Below are 7,106 nucleotides of genomic sequence, written 5' to 3' on the forward strand. Positions count from 1 at the left end.
TTTGTTTAGCAGTTAGATAGAAAAAATAGGCAGTTGTAGGATTTCCTTCAGGCACCTCACATAAATAGCTAGATTGTTTGCAATGACCCACACATTGTATGGAGTAATGTTAATTGAAAGCCTGGTTGGCCCCTCCACTTTTAAAGTTATAGTGATGCACCGGAAATGTAGTATTAGAATTGGTACTAAAAGTATTTGACACCGAGAAAAAGTTAACCTCTAACCCCCCCCCCCCCCCCTTTTCAAGAGCTGTTCATATTCCTTGTATCCACTCCTCCAGTTCTTGTGTAAAGCAGTACAGCATCATTTCCATCATTTTCACGAACTTCACCCATTATGCAATATCAATTATTGCATTCATTTTTTTCCCAAGAAACTGAAAATAAAGAACCAGTTTCATTGTTCAGACTTTGGAAGTAAATTTAAAATTTACAATAATGGTTTTATATGTACATACTAGTATGTATAATTCATATCATCATTAGTAGTAAGGACGCGTGTTTTTTATTTGTTGGGTACAACATAGAAGCTTTGGTTAAACGCTAGTTTAAAATAATTTATCAAAAATTAATAATTCTGACAGACTCCGTTTATCTATTAATTGAAATTTTTTTTTATCTCAGACTTATTAATGTCCAATTAAGGAATTTTTTTTTGTCCTGAAAATTTAGATTTTTTCAGTTATAGTAATATCTTGACAAAAAAACAACTTTAACCTGACAAACTGTAAAATCTCAATTTATATCAGCAGCTTTCATGCCAGACCTTCATTTAAAATACACACCCTTAGGAGACTCTCGGAAGATAAAAATTCTGAAATTCCTCATATACGTTTCATAATTCCCAATGCTTGAATTTATTACACATACATTAAATGGAATCATTTCTTTATCCTACGTCAAAGACATTGAAGACACTGATTACCGATTAAAGATTTACATCGAAGTGATAATCGCAAAAACATTTGAAATATAAAAATATCAGGTCGATTGTTTTAAAAAAAATATTATAATTTGTTTTTGCAAACGTTGTAAATGGCCAATTTCATTTAACTATCCTTGAGAATTTTCATTTATTTTTGTTGATCTCCAGTTCTACGTCAAAAAGAATTAAAATTATGTGAAAAAGAGGACCTTCCCAATCAGCAATCAGGGATCGTTCAAAATTGGTAATTAATTGTAAGAAGGAATTCAATAGCTGATATAGGGACAAATAAATAGACAAAATACACCAAATCAGCATTTTATAGAATTATTTTACTTTAATTAAAGTAAAGAAGTGGAGTTAGGCTTTGACATCATAGCTAGCTCGTTTTCAGCAGGGTATACCGTATATAGAGTTCAAAATAATTCGTACTTAGTTTAAGCTTGGGAGAAAACTCGTATATAGTTTAAACCATCAATACAGGGTGTCCCAAACTTAATACTGTCTATTTGATATAAAATCAAATAATCCTGATTGTTTTGTTGATGTGTAAAGTTTCATTTCATTCGATTTAATAGAAATCGATTTACTTCATTTTAGGGATGTCAACCAACGAGTACCCGGTTAACAGGGTACTCGATCGAACGTCCGAGTATCGAATACGTAAACTAGCACTCAGTTGCTCGGATGTATATATTATTTTCTTATTCCAAAGTAGCCTACATATAATCATCAAAAAAACTTTTGTACATACGATAATTAAGAGTCGTATCCTACATCTGTAAAACACACGTTATCGCCTTTGGCTGTTTATAAACAGTAATTAGTGACCAATTACCTGCTATTCTCACCTTTTGCGGTACTTAATTTTTGGATGGCTTCAAAGTTTGATTTCATTTAGGATCGTTTTTAAATCATTTTTAAATCATTTTAAAATTATTTAGTGAATAGTCTTTAAATCTGACATGCAAAGGTATGCTGCTACTCAGTTAGAAATTTAAAAAAAATATTTTAGTTGTAACGAGAGAGGAGAAAATGCAGCGGTCCGACCGATCCAGACCGGGATTTGAACCAAGGTCCCCTGAAACTGGTTGGTGCTCTTCTACTATCTCTGATATGGAGTCGCCATCAATTGCTGCGGTGGACAGATGCAAAGTTTGACCTATACTCAGCACTTAATGCCGTTGAGCAGTGAGGGATCTGTTTTGTGCCAACACCTACTGCGACACGGGACCTCGGTTTATATGCCGTTTCATTGATGAGAATATTATCTTTGAAGTACTCAGTATTTTACAGATTTATGTCTGCTAGGACAATCTTTCTCATGTCCATGGTATTCTGTCCATGTATTTCATTTTTTAAAAAAATGCATGCATATTCACTTTGCGACCTAAATGCTTTTTTCATTATTATAAAAGTTTAATGTGTGAAGAACCAATCTGAATGTTTTTGTTGACAAACACCCAAACATAATTTTTCTCCTTTGAAGTGCATTATATCTTTAATGTATGTCGAATATAATATTTTTTAAACAAACTGTCGTTCAATTTTTGTTTGACTCTTCATAATCATCAATGTTTACATATATGTATGTCAAAACATTAAGGGGGATGTACAAGCCATATTGGATCTCGTTTGGTATAAAATAAGAAATACCAAGAATACGCTTAATACTCTACTAAACTAGCCCAAAGTTACTCAAAGTGCTAATGCACTAATTTCCCACTGTTAGAGACCAAAATTAGTAAATAATTAAGTTTATTTTGTTTTAATTAGAAGGAAATTAATCATGTTAGATCTGCGCAGCTACAGCATTCACGAGATGAAAAATGCATTGAAAATGGTGTTAGTTTGATTCATTGATAATATGGCTACAACCATTTGTTTCGCTTTTTTCTTGTCATTATCCATAATTCTTGAAAATTTGATTTTTCATATGGTTGTCTTCCTGAGGCCATGTGTTTATTTCGTCCGCCATTCCTCTGTCACACAGAGTTCGAATAACATTGATTTTAGAATAAATGCGACCATAATAACATCAAGACAAGAAATTACTAAGTAATAATCATTAGGTTATATTACTTTCTACTTTTATTTGTTGCATCGCATCGTCTGATTAATGAAAAAACGCAATTTTAACCCCACTCCAGCAAATCGGGAAAAACTGTTTTGTTCACAGCTCGAATTTCCTTGTTAATATCATTCCACTGAGCACGTGGTTGGCATATGCAAATATCTGCTGTGGATAGATGCGTTTATTACCATGATTATGTTTAATTTTTCATGGAACAAGTCTTGATAATTTGTTGGTTTCTTTAAAACTCAAGAAAAAAGATTCAAAAATTCCTAAACGTATGTGTTTACGTCGGGTCTTTTTTCTGTGGCGATAGAAGTTATTTTCAAATGGGGCACTGCAAGGAGGATGCTTAGCATTTAATTTGAAAATGTTAAACAATATGCGGTGCATGAAAATCAAATTGTAATTACATGTCTTACATTCGAAAAGTTGGTACATATGTCTATTTTGTTTAGCAGTTAGATAGAAAAAATAGGCAGTTATAAGATTTCCTTCAGGCACCTCACATAAATAGCTAGATTGTTTGCAATGACCCACACATTGTATGGAGTAATGTTTGGACATAAAACGCATCATGTCTCATTATGTTGACAGCGTTCTAAGCTCTCGCTCATTGAACATACGAAGCTTAATAAAATATATTGAGTTGTTTCTTTGAAATTTAGAAGCAAGCACAATGTTTGCAAAGAAAGGTCCATTGCATATGCTATGTCTATCATCGCAAAAAAAAAGTGAGAGGCTACCCCCCCCCCCCCCCCCCCCCCCGAAAATCCTATGTTTGTTTTTCAAAATAGTGCCAAAGATTCAAAAAGTTTGCATTACTAAGTATGTGATGGAACATATACTAGCCTTATAAGACCATTTGTTATAAAAATATTTGGTTGCCCTCTCTCCCGATCAACTGCCTAGAAATGGCCCGACTCAATTTTTTTTTAACATTCCATTACACGATTTTTTTCTTCCGTCAACAAATATGTTTAAATTTTAAGGATTTTTTTTTCTCACCTATAAATAACGACCCAATAATTTTTCCCTTAGTTGGGAGGACCACCAAACGTCATTTTTAAGATGGTATAAAATATTTAATTCTGTTGATTTTTTTTTCTTTACTCTGTAAAATTGTAATTTTGACAAAATGGGCAAATAGAAAAAAAAATTTATTCATTAAATCTTCTAACCCACTCTGAATGATTTCATTCCTTTTCAAATTTTCCTCTGTAATGAAAATTGTAAATGTTCATTTGACAGAGTATACGAAGGGTGATCAAAAAGTAAACGATATCTTAGGTATTTGATAGTTATATTATTGTTGAAATATTCAAGTACTTTTCAAAGTGTAAATTGGAGGTCTTTGATAACAAATTGCTTAATTAAAAGCACATCCGTTTTCAAACTTGCTTTCACCGGGCAACATAACTTTTCCCAACCTTACTTATACTATAGGAAATGTTAATTGAAAGCCTGGTTGGCCCCTCCACTTTTAAAGTTATAGTGATGCACCGGAAATGTAGTATTAGAATTGGTACTAAAAGTATTTGACACCGAGTGTTTACCTACCTCCCTCCCCCCCCCCCCCCCCCCACGAAATAGGATTTTCGACTTTGGGAAACTTTATCCTTTTTTTTTGCTTGTCAACTTATTTCAGGTAAGTAAAAAAAAATTTTCTCTGGCTGCCCCCCCCCATTTCAAAAACGATGCTACGCCACTGTATCATATTTAACCATCTGCCTTCCTTCACTAAAACGATCTATCCAATCATTGATTGAATTTATAGGAAGTAATTTGTCTTAATAAACTGTGAACAAATTCTTATACGCTACTTCAAAGGCATTTCAAAGATATACCATAATATTTTTGTCGTTTGTTGAACGAGTTCCACTGAGACAACCATTTTTCGTCACAAGTACCTGCATAATGACGTCATTTTCACATTGTGAGCAAAACTTTATTCAGCATATGCTATTTATAGAACTTGTGTTTGGCTATGTGTGTACCAAATTTGTTTCTAATCTGAATTGTGGTTTTGTACATACACATGTATAGAGATAGTTTGCGAACATTTTGATCACCCCTCATACTAGTAGGTACTAAAACAAGGTCATTCATATAGATTTTTGTGTTTAATTTCTTTGTGTTTCAATGGTGATAATTAAACTTTTGATAGATATTATAAGTTATCTTTGGCAAACTTACAAACTCTTAGTTTTTAAGTTAGATGGTGCTCATTTTTCCTTACCTGGAATCAAAGAGTTTAAGATTTTTATATATCAATACTACACTATTTAACAACTGTTCGATAAAAATACTAAATAAATTACTTCAAGAAACACTATAACACATTTCCTCTTTTAAAAGTGTTCATATTATTTGAAATATTTTGCTACTGTAATTCTCTTTTACATTTAAAGATTGTTATGTCCCTCCATATTAAGAAGAGGTCTGGAAAACAAAATTCTGTGCTAAAAATAGATCACGTGCTGCTATCCATGAACTACTTTCATAGTTCTTTACACTCTCTTTGAAGACAACGATACATTGTGTTGAACTTCAAATTATTATTTAAAAGTGCAACATTTAGACATTTTCTCAACAAATGGTTGTAGAGAGAACATTAATGCACAGTTTGCATATTTTTTTGGATTTTTTAAGGCTTTGCTGAATTCTGTAGCTGCGCAGTTCTAAGGAGCATATCAAAAGCATTTTTCTGCAAAAGTATAGATAATTTATGCACAACATGCATTCAGTTATGCATATTTATTGTATCTTTATCATAAAGACTTAAAATTTGATCAAAATATAATGTATTTTAGCCATTTGAAGAAATGTTTACATTTTGTCCTCACTGCACTAAAGGTGGCCGTACATCCCCCTTAATGCGTATTCAAAGTAATTTAGTGAATTCAAAAATAATGTCAGGCAAATCGATATTTTTTTTAATTCAACTTACCATAACACACATTTTAATTACAACATCAAACTGCATATTTGATCTAGTTAAAAATTCTAAAGTAATAATAGAATAGACAAAATAACAAAGTAGATAATTACAACATTAGTAGAACTTCATTTGAAAAGAAGAAAATAGAATTAAATTTAAAAGATTTAAATATTTAATCAAAAGAAAATGTTAGCGATACAATTAAAAATGATTCGACCTAAACCTGAATTCAGTTTTTAATCTCTTGTGTATATAAAAAGGGGATTTTTGTTATCTTACAGAAATTGTCTCAGTACTGGTTTCAAAAGTTTTTGTCTGAGAAGTCTATGGAGCAATAAATTCCACATAAAATCTTTTTGTCCATTTAGGTAATTTTTCTTATCTAAGTAAATTATCTTTTGATATTTTAACAAAATTGCTTACAAAAAAAAAATAAATAAATAAAAAATAAAAAAAAAACAATAGTTTCTGAAAAGATTACTTTATTTTGTTGCACTCCTTACATCTGATGTTTTTTTTTAATCCATCTTTCTTTTTCAAAACAGTAATACACAATATCAATTACTCATTCAAAGTTTGTTGAAAAGTTGTCGTGTTGATATTCTAATCATTTCCAGTAGTATTTAAAATACATGACAAAGAAATTCGATATGTCTATAATAAATTTCAAAATATGTTAAGTGAAAAAAAGATGAATTGTCGTGAATTGACTTTAAAAGTCCCGAAGAAGTATGACTTCATTGATAGACCTTATGATTTCAATTACAAAGAGTATCAAACATTTACTGCAATATATTTTTTTTTGTAAATAGAGATGTAGTTCATAGATAAATATAAAACCGTTTTATTGCACTCCTGATGCGGTAAAACTTAAAATTAAAAACAATAAAATTCATTTTTTGTTGATGTCAAATGTAAACGAAATTATGAAATATTAATTTTGTCAATTCTTCATGGATCTATGCATAAAAAGGTTTTTTTTTTGTAAAATAAGACTTTGATCAAATAAATGTCAAAAATATCTAAACTATATTCAGTGGATAAATGTCTATTTCATTTTATTTTACTTCCTTTTACACTGTAAGTAATTAAGTTCATCCGGAAACATTCTACTTATTTTTTTTTCTTTTCATCTATACATATTTGATCTATAGAAACCTTACTCTC

This window comes from Saccostrea cucullata, unplaced genomic scaffold (assembly GCF_032062105.1).
Source record: "Saccostrea cucullata isolate Sc308-1 unplaced genomic scaffold, CSIRO_AGI_Scuc_v1 ctg3622, whole genome shotgun sequence".
NCBI lineage: Eukaryota > Metazoa > Mollusca > Bivalvia > Ostreida > Ostreidae > Saccostrea > Saccostrea cuccullata.